Source organism: Marmota marmota, unplaced genomic scaffold (genome assembly GCF_001458135.2).
Source record: "Marmota marmota marmota unplaced genomic scaffold, marMar, whole genome shotgun sequence".
NCBI lineage: Eukaryota > Metazoa > Chordata > Mammalia > Rodentia > Sciuridae > Marmota > Marmota marmota.
Window position 1 is genome coordinate 209,413 of NW_025999926.1, and position 13,988 is coordinate 223,400.

At 34.8% G+C, this 13,988-nt stretch overlaps 1 protein-coding gene across 1 annotated transcript in view; it reads left to right on the top strand.

Annotated features, from left to right (window-relative positions):
* The window catches only part of Sptlc1 (serine palmitoyltransferase long chain base subunit 1), a 58,894-nt gene that overhangs the window by 3,986 nt on the left and 40,920 nt on the right, over window positions 1–13,988 (top strand). Inside the window, exon 3 of the mRNA XM_015503978.2 lies at window positions 13,867–13,960. The gene's annotated coding sequence lies outside the window, so the exon portion shown is untranslated. The remainder of the gene's footprint in view (window positions 1–13,866; window positions 13,961–13,988) is intronic.

Genomic DNA, 13,988 nt, shown 5'->3' on the forward strand with positions numbered 1-13,988 from the left:
GTTATCTCTTGGGTTCATTTCTTTTTTTCTTCCCAGAGTACTCTTACTCTGCTCCAGTCGTGCTTGGTTGTTAAATGCAGCTGCTGCACACAGTGGCCCTGGAATCTCAGGTCACCATTCTCTCAGGGCTTACTTTCTTTCTCCTGCATTGTCTATTTGCTCTGTCTTGGTTTTCTCTCTTATATTAGTAGAATATAAATAGATTCCTGGGAAAGATCTATGTAGTATGAACTTTATATATTTTTAAATTGCTTTTTATTTTGACTTTTCACATTGTACTGATTATTTTATCATTTTTTAGTGATTTGTTAAAACACCTCAATTTTTGTGATCCTTAGTATCCATTCTTTTTTAGTATGCAGAATATTATGTAAATTGTTTGCAAAAACTACAAGAAAAAAATTGAAGGATTTTTTTGTTGTTGTTTATTGGTAAATTGTGTATTGCTTTTCAATTTTTTCAGTAACTATATTCAGTACTGACTTGACACAAAAATAAATAAATATTTTATCTTGATTTTATTCCTTTAAATAACAGCTTTATTTTGAAATAACTATGTAACATAAAATTCTTTATATTGAAGTACATAATTAAGTGGTTTGGGAGGATAGTTGGTCTCTTTTGTTTGTTGGTTGTTTGTTTTGGTACTGGGAATTGAACCCAGGGGTACTCTACCATTGAGCTGTATCCTCAGCCCTTCTTATTTTATTTTATTTTATTTTTTTTTGCTTTGAGACAGAATCTTTCTAAGTTGCCCATGCTGACCTCAAACTTGTGATCCACCTACCTCAGCCTCCTGGGAGTAGCAGGGATTACCTGGCTCAATTAGGTGGTTTTTGTTTGTTTTTTTAACTTCATTCTTATTTATCTATGTGTGGTGATGAGGATGGGATCCAGGGCCTTGCACATGCAAGGCGAGCGCTCTACTGCTGAGCCATAACTCCAGCCTCTGAATTAGGTGTTTTTAATATATTAAAAGTTGTATAACTTTTAATTATATAATTAATATATTAAGAGTTTTATAACTCACCACTTTCTAATTCCACAACATTTTCATCACTTCCAAAAAAATATCCCAAACCTATTAGCAGTCATGCTCCATTCCTTCCTATTCCTCCCCGTATACCCAATCCTGGCAATCATTAATCCACTTGTATTATTTACCTATTCTGGATATTTCATATAAAATAAATCATACAATATGTAACATTTGGTGTCTTGCTCATTTTACTTGTGTTTTCAAGGATCATCCTATTGTAGCATATATTAGTACTTCATTCATTTTTATGACTAATTACTGTTCTTCATATGAATATATCACTTTATATATTTACCAGTATCATGCTTTTAGTAGTGTGGCATTTTGACAATGTTAATTCCGCCTATCCAAGAACATGAGATATATCTTTCCATCTTTTAAGGTCTTCAATTTCTTTAGTGATCTGTAGCTTTCGTTGTAGAGGTCTTTCACCTCTTTTGTTAGAATGATTCCCAAGTATTTTTTTTTTTAATGAGGCTATTGTGAATAAGATTGTTTATTCCTAATTTCCCTTTCAGTTGATTCATCTCTGGTGTATAGGAACGCAACTGATTTATGGGTGTTAATTTTGTATCATGTTGTTTGCTGAATTTGTTTAGGAGTTGTCAAAGTTTTCTGGTGGAGTTTTTTGGGTCTTCTAAATATAGGATCTTCTTGTCGGCAAGTAAGGATAGTTTGAGCTCTTGTTTTCGTACTCATATCCCTTTTATTTCATTCTTTTACCTAATTGCTCTGATTAGAGATTTGAAGACTGTTGAATAGAAGTGGTGAAAGAGAACATCCTTGTCTTGTTTCTGTTTTAGAGGGAATGCTTTCCGTTTTCTCTATTTAGAATGATGTTGGCCTTGAGTTTGTCATATATAGTTCTTGCAGTGTTGAGGTATGATCCTTTCATTCCTTTTTTTTCTAGTGTTTTAATCATGAATAGATGCTGTGTTTTCTTAAATACTTTTTCTGCATCTATTGAGATAATTATGTGACTCTTGTCTTTTGAGTCTGTTGATGTGATGAATTTTATTTATTGATTTCTGTATGTTGAACCAACCTTGCATCCAAGGGATGAACCCCACCTGGTCATGGTGCATTATTGTTTTAGTATATTTTTGTATGTGAGTTGCAGCTTTTTATTAAGAATTTTTATTTCTGCATTTATCAGGAATATTGGTCTGAAGTTTTCTTTCCATGATGTGTCTTTGTCTGATTTTGGTATCAAGGGTGATACATCTTCATAGAATGAGTTTGGAAGGATTCCCTCTTTTTCAATTTCATGGAGTAATTTGTAGGATTGGTGTTAGTTCTTCTTTTAAAGGTCTGGTAGAACTTGGCTGAGAATCTGTTTGGTCCTGGTCCTTTCTTTGTTGGTAGGCTTTTGATGGTGTCTTCAGTTTCATTACTTGAAATTGATCTGTTTATATGTTCTATGTCCTCCTGATTTAATTTGGGTAGGACATATATCTCTAGGAGTTTATTGATGACTTCAAGATTTTCTATTTTATTGGAATGTAAATTTTCGAAGTAGTGTTGAATTGTTTGTATTTCAGTAGTGTCTGTCGTGATACTTCTTTTTCATCGCGAATTTTAGTAATTTGAGTTTTTTCTCTCTTTCTCTTCATTAGCTTGGCTAAGGGTTTATCAATTTTATTTACTTTTTTCAAAGAACGAACTTTTTGTTTCATTGATTATTTAAATTGTTTTTTGTTTATTTCTATTTCATTGATTTCTGCTCTGATTTTAATTTTTTCCTGTCTTTGACTGCTTTTGGTGTTGATTTGTTGTTCTTCTAGGGCTTCGGGGTGTAATATTAGATTATTTATTTGATGACTTTCTGTTCTTTTAATAAATAAGCTCAATGCAATGAACTTTCCTCTTAGAACTAATTTGATAGTATCTTAGAGATTTCGATGTTATGTTGCTATTCTTATTTACCTCTAAGAATTTTTTTATTTAATCCTTGATTTTAGTCTCCAGGTGTTGAAGTAGCTTCTATTTTTTATTGTATTATTGATTTCTAATTTCTTTCTATTATGATCTGATAGAATGCAAGGTATTAAGAGTTTCTTTGTGGCCTAAGATATGGTCTGTTTTAGAGAAGGATATTTGTTGCTGTTGAGAAGAAAGTATATTCAGGCATTGATGGATGAAATATTCTGTGTCTTTTAAGTCTAAATGATTAATTGTATTTTTTAGTTCCTATCCTTCTTTAGTTTTTGTATGGAGATTCTATCTGGTGATGAGAGAAGCATGTTAAAATCACCCAGTATTATTCTGTTGTGGTCTGTTTGATTCTTGAAATTGAGAAGGGTTTGTTTGATGTATGTAGGTGCTCCACTGTTTGGGGCAAAAATATGTACAGTTGTTATGTCTTGATATATAATTCCTTAAACAGTATGAAATGACGTTCTTGGTCCATTCTGATTAACTTCTGTTTAAAGATCACTTTCCTGATAATTAGGATAAAAAGCCTTGCTTATTTACATGATGCATGTGTATGATGTTTATCTTAAATTTGTGGATGTCTTTGCCTGTGAGCTGAGTCTCTTTGAGACAGCATGTGGTTAGGTCTTGTTTTTAATTCAGTCTGCCAGTCTATCTTTTGATTGATGCGTTTAGACCATTTACAGTCAACATTATTATTAAGAAATGATTTTTACGCGTGTCATTTTTGTTTATTATCTGGTTTTTTTTTTTTATTTTGTAGTTCCTCCCTTTGCTGGTTTTCACTTTTATTTTTCATTTCTTCTGCATGAACTGTTATATTGAATATATTTTGTGCAGGCTTCTAGTTGTGAATTCTTTTGTTTATCATGGAAGGTTTTTATTTCATCATCAATTTTGAAACAGTTTTGCTGGGTATAGTTTTCTTGGTTGACATTCATTTTCTTTTAGAGCTTGGTGTATATTATTCCAAACCTCCTAACTTTGAAGGTCCTGGTGGAGAAATCAACTAAGATCTGGATTGCTTTTCCTCCAAATTTGTCCTGTCATTTTTCTCAGGCACCCTTTACAATTCTATCCTTGTTCTATATGCTAGGTATTTTCATAATATGTGCATCGGTGAGGGTCTATTGTAATTTTGTGTATTTGTAGTTCTGTTAGTCCTGTAAGTATTTGATTTTCCATTTCATTCTTAAGGTTTGGGAAATTTTCTGATATTATTTCAGTGAAAAGATTGTGCATTCCTTTAGTTTGTATCTCTGAGCCTTCATCTATCCTGATAAATCTGAAATTTGGTCTTTTCATGCTTTTCCATATTTTTTGGAAGTTCTGTTCATAGTTTCTTAACATAATTTTCCAGTCAACTTTATTTTCAAGATTTTTTATTTTGTCTTAATTGCCTGAAATTCTTGTCTTCCAAGTGGTCTAGTTTGCTTGTGATGCTTTCCATTGAATTTTTAATTTGGTTTATTGATTCCTGTAATTTCAAGAATTTCTGGTTGATTTTTTTCTTTAGAATTTCTATTTCCTTATTGAAATGATCTTTCACTTCTTATATCTTGCTAATTTCACTCCTTTCATTGTCCTTTACCTGGAGGACCAGTTTGATTGTGTACATTCTAAACTCCTCTCTGACTTTTTTTTTTTTTTTAACTCTGGTGTTGATAGATTCTATTATTGAAGTATCTTGGTTTGTTTGGAGTGATTTGTTCCCTTGCTTTTTCATGTAGTTTATGTGTCTACCCATCTAACAGTATGAGTCTGAGGCTGTAGAGTTTCTACCCTTTGGACTTATAGTGTACTTGAAGGTTTCCAGTATTTCACCGTTTAGAGGGAGACAAATAATAACAACAACCAATGCAAACAATATACAGTATTAAACCAAATAATTCCTGCTAGACATCTACAATGCTAATTGTCACAATTAACAAAAGTGATGTGATCAGTTATTGCAGACAATAGTGATAATAAGTTTGCAAAAGGGTTTACAATTTTGAATGGTAGACAAGGAGAGAACAGAAGTTATGTAGGATGTGATGATTATGAGGGAAAAAGAAAAAAATATAAGTAAAAAACTAAAGAAGGAGTGAAAGAGAACAATAGAGATTTGCTGTTAGACAAAGAGAAGAAAGAGAATCGAGGGAAACAGGTGAAAAAAATATAATGTAAAAATTTTTAAAATTAAAAATAAAAATATTAAAAATAAAACTGAAATATACTAATGAAACATCTAAATACTGATCAATGAAAAATAACTGGCTTCCAAAATGCTAGAAGTGAGGGGAAAAAAATGAATATGTATAGGTCTCCATGAGCCATTCAGGTCACACTTAAACAGAAAAGAAAAAATTTTAAAAATCTTGATCAAAAGTTAAAGAATTGCTTCCTTTGGAGTTCATATATTTCTCACCTTCCCTTCTCAGCAGTGTTAGAGTCTGGAGTGTGATGCCTGCTTCACCCTCAGGGTGGGGTTGCTAGTATGTAAGAGGAAATCCCGTAGATAGAATCCTGGAGGGGGAGTTTAGGCTTAGGAAGTCTCTAGGTTCTTGTTGAGTGGTGATTGATATGAAGATTTTAAATCTGTGTACCACTAGGGCGCTGCAGTTGCTGGTCCACACTGGAAGACTAGACCCGGGGAATCTCCCCTGGGTTCTCCTGGTGCAGTGGAGAAACTAATTCTTAAGTCCACTCCATCACCTGCAGACTCCACATTTCCTGGTGTCTTCTGTCCCCAAACTCAGTCTCTCACATCCCACCCGTACCCTTTCGAATTCCTGGCCAGGTGCTAGTTTCCACTATCAGTATTCTCCACTGTAAACCCCTCTCCACATTTGATTTTCTTCTGGTCAATTAGGCACACTCTGTGTTGTGCAGTGGGTTTACCAGGCTTGTATTTCGGGCTAAACTCAGGTTTGCCAGGAATCAGCTTTCCCAGCTGCTAAGCTCCGCAACTTCAAAATGGTTCCTTTCCTATCTTCCACAGGCTGCTGGGAGAGAGGTGGTTTCTTTACTGCACAATGATGTTGTTCAGCAGCCTTTTGGTTTAGTCAGACAGTGTATTTGATCTCTGATCTCTCCATACTCAGACACACCTCAGGCATCCTAGAAACGTGGCTTCCTTTATTCCCTTTTCTTTCCATGTTGCTTATGGAGGGACCATTCTGTCTGGTGCCTCCAGCTGTTGCAGCTGTGGTGGCACTGGGGATTTGTTCCTTATTTTATTATATCCAACCTCCTGGGTCCCCAGTCTACTTTGAGTGTCCAGAATTAAAGCCCAGTATAGTCTCCCTTTTTAAAATTCTTTGTCGCCCATCTTTCTGAGAAGTTGCCTATCTGTTTTCCTGGTTTCACACCATGGAGCAGCCAGGAAAGTGTCCTAGCAACTCTCTCTTCTGCCATCTTTTTTTTTTTTTAAAGAGAGAGAGAGAGAGAGAATTTCAATATTTATTTTTTTTTAGTTTTCGGCGGACACAACATCTTTGTATGTGGTGCTGAGGATTGAACCCGGGCCGCACGCATGCCAGGCGAGCGCGCTACTGCTTGAGCCACATCCCCAGCCCCTCTTCTGCCATCTTGAAAAGTGGATTAGCCTCATCATATCTTTTACCTATTTTTTTCTGCTAGATTCCCAGTCTTCTTTTAGGTAGCAGAAGTTATACATGCATTTTAGATTTTAATCATTAGTTTTTTGATGTAGTACTCTATTGCATTGATTCTAAGACGTTTTGGGTTTTTTCCCCTATTTTGAGATCTCTGAAGTAGGAATGAATCATCAGTTGCTGAGAGTCATTGATGAGTCATTGTTGGCTAGAGACATTGTGGTTGTCATTGCGTATGTACTGATGAACTTGGTCTTGGCTCTCCCTACTGTCAGTGCTACTATAAAGTCACATGCACTGCTGGTCAGTAAGGCAACATATGACTGGAGAAATAGCCTGACCACACTGAGCAGATGAAGAGAGGATGCTGTGACTAAAACATGGCTTGAATATCAGTTTGTCAGAGTACCTGTTGTCTTTGGACAGTGACAACTTACTTTATAGAAACATGTGATTTGATTGGGGGAAAGATAAAACTGTGAGATTGTTCCAGTAGGAAAATTTTAGCATCAAAACTTGAGAATGAAAGACAATAACAATAATAGGTAGTCCAGGGGTGCTTTAAAAATGCTAAAATACACCTGACAGCACAAGGAGAATATTGCGTGAATACCCAGCATACTGATGATTCAGCAGAAGAGAAAGACAACTGGATAAAGAGGTTTAGGTATATTTTGATGTATCTATTATATTTTCCTTTCCATAAGTATAAAAGCAGTATGACAAAGATCTGTGTCTAAGAATGACTAGTAAACCTTTTTGTTAAATATAAACTAAATAGGTCTACATGACAAAAATATATTCTTTCATTTTAATCGACACTGTTTTTCTTCCATAGTGATAGATAAATTATAATTGATGACCTCTTAGATTCAGTGTAATATAATAAATCACCTGTTACTTTGACTTTGGTATCATGAAAACAAATTCCTAAATTTTGACTTGGTCAAATGCATCCAGTGTGGCATTGTTTTGTTATTTGGAGGCTTATGTACTTAAGAAGTCAATTCGAAAGTCACAAGATATTTTTAAAAAGCTGACAGGATCTTTTTAAAAATATTTTTCACGTTCTTGTACTGGTAGTTTAACTTTGCCCATATAGAGAAATTTATGTGTAACCTAGTAATTTGTGGGGCACCTGCTCTCATTTTCAAGTATTTTTATGTGTGCAATTTCCTGCACTCCATGTTCTTATGTCTCTTTGCCTATCTGCACCAGTGCCAAATCTAGCACTACCAGGGTCTGAAATATTTACTGCTTCTTTGTGTAAAGTACTTTCTTCCCCTTTTCTTTTTGGGCATTACTGGTATTCTATCCAGGGCATTGTACATGCTAGACAAGTACTCTACCACTGAGCTACAGTCTCAGCCGTTTTTAAATTTTATTTTGAGACAGAATTTCACTAAGGATCTTATGTTTTATTATAAGACAGCATCCTGCCTGGCCTCAAACTTGAAATCCTCCTGCCTCTGGTGGGATTACTGATATGTGCCACCTTCTTCCTTCTGAGTTTAGTTCACTTATCCTTCCATGTAATTTTGAAGTTTGTAGAGATAATAGTTTTTGCCTCATAGTACAGTATGGCCTTTATTAATATGATGAGCAATAAAAAAAATCAAGCATTCTTGTTTTGTTCCTGTTGTTGCAGAATATTTCTCCATTAATTTCCACTTAATATTTATAGATTTGGGGTATATATTATCTTCTCAGTTTGAGAACATACTTTTCTGATCTTAGTTTTCCAAGAATTTTAATTTATAAATAAATGTTGGATTTTATCAAATATCATTTCTGTCTCTATTAAGAGCATTCATAATTTTCTTTATTTCATTATATATCATGTATTTTTTTCAAATTGAATAATGCTTCCTGATATTTAACTTTCTTCTACATCTTTTAGATTCACACTGTTCTTTTTCTGATACAGTTGAACTCACAAAATACACATTTTTAACTTTTTCTAGTACTAATTCACAGTCAGTTTTCCAAAACCTTTAGAGTGGAGAATTCAGAATTATTTAGGTTTTGAAATATAATGAAGTACTTATCCCTTATTAGAGAACCACTTTTTTGTGAAGCCTGGGGCAGCATCCCATGTGAATATTCGCACTCAGTGGAATAAGTAAAAGCAATAAATAGTTCATCATCAGTTTAGGACAGGTTTTAGTGCCAAATGAATTTGTGGCAAACTTTAAAAACTCCTGTATCTGTGTTGAGGGCTATAAATTCCCTTCCAAATACTATTAACCTATACTTTTAATATGTGTTATTCAGATCTAAGTATTTTCTAATTTTCATTCTGATATTTTCCTTTAACCAAAGCATAAATGTTTTCCCTGAACTTTGTTCTTCTCAGTGATTTATAATTTATTGACTATGATCATAACATGTTGTGGATGGTATCCTTTCTGAATGAGACTAGTGCTCTTGTTGAGATTCACTTTTGTCTTTATTGAGAGTTTTTGCAAATGTTAAAGTTATATTGTGTGTTACATATACAGATCTTTATCTTGCAGGTTTGAAAGTATGTTGCTAGGTGTCTTAGGGCTCAGTATTTTTTAGTGGTTTTGAATGTTCCTTTTGTCATCTTGTAGCAGCTTTCCTCATTTTTCTAATAATACTTTTTATCTTAAAGTCTGTCTGATAGCACTGTAGCTATACCAGCTTAGTTTTAACAAGTAATTAATAATTTAGTTAATAAATAATTAATAATTATTATTCTCTCTTCTGTTTTCAACTTTACTCTTGTTTATTTTGTACATAATTGGGTTTTAAAAGCCCAATTAGTATCTTCGTCTTTTTTTCAACAATTTAGTTATAGATGGACACAATAACTTTATTTTGTTTATTTTTATGTGGTGCCAAGAATCAAACCCACTGCCTTACTTGTGCTAGGCAAGTGCTCTACCACTGAGATACAACCCCAGTCCAGTATCTTCATCTTTTAACTGAGGGGTTTGTACACATTTATTGTGATTACTAACTTATTTGTATAATAAATATTAATACTGCTGAAATATGAGATAATTCATAATTTTCCTAGTAAAATTTAAGGTATTTTTTGGCCACTTTGATATGTAAAATTAAATGGATATATAAGAAATAGCCAATCTATCTAATCATACATAGATATATTAAATTTCTTCGTACAAATAGTATTATTTGAAAATATTGTAATTCCCCTTACTTCATGCAGTAATCTTATTCTGATTCTTTACAGACACCTTGGATACCATATTTATCATTTTAATCACTTCAAAAATTAATTTTCAAGATGTCATTTTCACATCTTCATTAATACTTGAGATCCATAATTTCTTAAATCTGTGTATTTTGCAGTATTTTACCCAAGTCTCAAATATTTATTCACTGTCACTTCTATACTTGACCCCTGTGGTAAAGTTTTTTGTTGTCTTTTTGTTTTAAAGGTTTATTTACTTGGTTGTGTAGTACTTTCATTATGAAGTCTTATTCCAAGGAATATATAATTTGGGTGGGAATTTATGCTATATTTATGTCAAATTATTTTACCTCTGTCTAAGAGAGAGGCAGAGAGAAGGAAGAGGGAGGTAGAAAGAAGAAATTTGTTTCTTTTGACTACCTAAAAGTAGAATTGATAGAGATCATTTCTGGCAGTAGTTAGAATTCAGTTCTGCTCCTTATAATAGGAAATTCAAACTTTCCTGGTTTGAATAAAATAGTTGTTAATTTCCCTTTGCCTACAAATGAAGGGAGGGGACAGCTCCACACATACTCAGGGACCCAGGTTCCCATTCTGCTATTGTACTCTTGAGGTGTTATGTGACTTCTATTGATAAGTCACCTAAGACAGGATGGTAAGCAAATACAATGCATTGACTCCCTCTGGCATATATAATTATAAGTCACCAATGAAATTTTTAAAAAAATAAAAGTAGTTTTGGACTACAAACAAGTTAGAGAACAGCTAATCTTGTTATTCTAGTTTAATTTAAAATCCTAAAAAAAAAAAAAAAATCAAAAAACGGAAAAGAAAAGAGGTCCTTTCTGCTTTGTCAGGTTGGTTAAGGCAGCACTGGCCACACCTAGTTGCAGGAACAACTGGAAAATGCCTCTGCTGTTCCAGGTGGCAGGGTAGACACAAGAGAATACTTGTTAGATTGGCAGCTCTTGATCTCTGCTGCTCGTGTTGCCCAAATAGCTGATGTAATTGCAGGAGTGCCAGGTAATGATGAGAGACTGAGGGCTCACCTGTGTGGCTCTCTGTTACTGCAGGGATAAAAACTGGAGCAGATGACTTGTAGATTCTGCTTTGAGCATCATCTTTCTTAAATACCATGCTTTTACTGGTTTCATTTCTTTTTCCCCCTTGCATTCTGTCTTCCTGATCTCATTTTCTCAACTTAGTTTTCTTCATTTCTTTCTTAACCCTCATGTTTAACATAATCATTTTCTGTCTAACTTTTAATCAGAATTTCTCATCTTACTGAGCAGGACTGGTTCTTTCTCCACTCTCTACCTCAGTTATTCCCCACTCTCACCCGCTTCAGTTCCCCCAGTTTACACCCTCCTGGATTATTATTTTTGTGAATTACCACTTCTTACCTTTACCTGTTACAGTTTCTTTGCTAATCTGTGAGTATTTATTGCTTTATCTATCCAACTTCTTTGGACTTAAAATGTTTTTTTCCTAAAATATATTCTCTGTTAGATCCTTCAGTAGGGGTTTGTAGAAGATAATCTCATCTCTTACTGAAAAATGTTTTCATTTTACCTTTTTGAGTGACAGAGAGAAATAAGTTCTAGATGGATATTTTCCCTACAGCCCTTGGAAAATTTCACCATCACATTCTTGTCACTATTTTGGTGAGGCTAATGTCAGTCTAATTGGTGCCCATCTTTTGTTTTTCCTAGTGGCTTTTACAATTGTTCTCTTTATTGGTAGAATTCTGCAGTTTGACTATATGTGTCTTTCTGTAATTTATTCTTACCCTGTTAAGGTTTTTCCTTTTCAGTCTGATTCCAGTCCTAAATGAATTCTGAGAACTTTTTAGCTGTTATCTATTTGAATGTTATCTCTTCCCTTTTCCTTTTCTTCTCCATTGTTTTATTTGGAACATTTGCTAATGTTCTTCTTCTTCTTTTTTTTTTTTTTAGTTGCCGGTGGACTTTGTTGATTTATTTATATGTAAAACAAACCCAGTTCCTCACGCATGTGAGGCAAGTGCTGTACCACTGAGCCACAACCCAGCCTCGTGCCTAATGTTCTTTTAACCTTTTCTTGGTATCCTTCATGTCCAGTATGTGCAGATTCCTGTTTTTTCATTTCTTTATATTTCTCAGCTCTTTCATTTTCCACAGTGTCTGGGTATTTAATCTGTATCTTAGATTTCTAATTTTATGGACACTTAATTTTTATTTCTGGAAGGTACATATGGTTGTTTTACACATCTATCTGCCTGTCCTTTTGTTCACAGTGCCTCAATCTTTCCTTGTGTTTATGCTTTTGATCCTTAACGCCTCCTTGTTCTGGCACCTCAAGTTCTCAGGTGCTCGTCCCTCTGTACTCTTTTGTCTGTTGACTCTTGCTCATGGGAGGGTTGTGATTGTGATTGGGAAGAGTTTTCTCTTCCTTCCTTTTAAGTCCTCTGAAACCTTGATTGTGAAGGTATCTTTGGTCTGACTTGCTTCTGCAAGGTACCGTGTAGGGTTTTAGCTCCAAGATTCCTGTATCTAGTACCTTGTATGACTTATTCCAGCTAGCCTGCATGGAGGACAGGTAGGAGACTTTAGTTTGCACTGGATGCTGATTTCCTTTCCTTTCGTTCTCAAAGCGCTAGACCAAAATACCAGCCCTACATCATGTCATGCTGCCCCCTGGCAGCTTAGGGGGCTATGTAGTCTGGAGCTGTGGATGTACTTACTCTTGATATTTTATATTCTTTTTGTGTTACAGTTTTTATGGAATGGCTTAAATTCACAGAGCCAACAACCTCTAGTAAGGGTTTGTCTACTCAGGTGTTTTTGTTTGTCTTTTTGTGATGGCCAGCACCTCCACAATCAGGAAAGAGTTGGGGACACTCAGAGAAGGCCCTGATAAGTAGGAAAGTAAATAACACTGGATTTGAAAGAAGCCCTCAAAGGCCCATGGAACAATGGAGATGTTTAGAGAGTATCTTTTATGGAGCATGCACTTCTATAATCACAGTTACCCTAAGAGAGAGATTCTCCCCCTACTTTAAAGGTGATGACCCTGATCATAGAGTCCAGGTGACATCCTAAGCATCCAGTGCTGTCAGCAGTCATAATGCAGATGGTGTCTATCTACAGTCCATTTTATTTTCACTGAGTCTTCTTGCCTTTGTATGGGTCAGTTTGCTTTTGTGAATTTACTTCAGACTGACTTTTCCTTCTCTGGTTTTCCAGTATTTTGTGTTATTTTTCTCATGAAATTACCAATTCTATTTGAGACTATCCACAGGAGCCACATTTCTCAGTCTTTTCTAGCTTCAGTGCATTTTATAGAGTGACCCAGTTCACGGGCTAATACAGAAACAAAACTGAAATTAGAGTTTGCCGGCACGGTCCTTTCCCTCACCCTGTGCAATGGCTGTGTCTCCTTTGTTCCATTATATTCTTATTGTTTCCTTTAGTCAAAATAGGCTGGTTGTAATGAACATGTCTCACAGTCCTTGAATAAATGGTTCATGACCTGTAGTTTGACCCCATATTTTTTGAAGCATAGCTTATACTTCAGTGTATTCAGGAGAGGGCTTACCAGGGGGTCCTCAAGTACCCATTCTCCCATCTTAGCCATGCTCGGATCAGTTTCCTAATCTGGGGGGAGATGGTAGGGTAAGGATGGGGAATCCCTATTATTTTTTTCATGATTTCTTATAGATAATGTTTATTTTTAAACATTAATCATAGCTTACTCTGCCTATTCTTGCTTTTGATCTTGATCATTTTATGTTTCCTGCCTATTTGTATAATTCCAGATATTTCTGAGATACTTTATTTAGCTACTTCTTTCTTAAGCAAAGTTTAAAACAAAGCAAAGATTTGCCATTTGTCCATCTTGGAATTCTAGCTCATTTTTCTTTTTTATTTAAGTAGTACATGGTAAGTTACTCAGAATAGAATTTATGGAAAGGTGTCTAGTTTTTACTTTCCTTTCACTCCTTTAAAAATAAAAGAGAAGATTGGTATGCAAGTAGGGCCGAATGGCTATGCTACTCTGTTGTGCCTACCACTAGGGTAATATGTGACATGAATGTGTATTGAAGCATATCACTTTTTGTCTCTTTTTCCTAGCCCTCCAAGCCACAACATTGTGGTGAATGGGAAAGAATGTGTGAACTTTGCATCCTTTAATTTTCTTGGATTGCTGGATAATCCTAGGGTTAAGGTGAGTAGCACATAATGCTGAAGTGTGC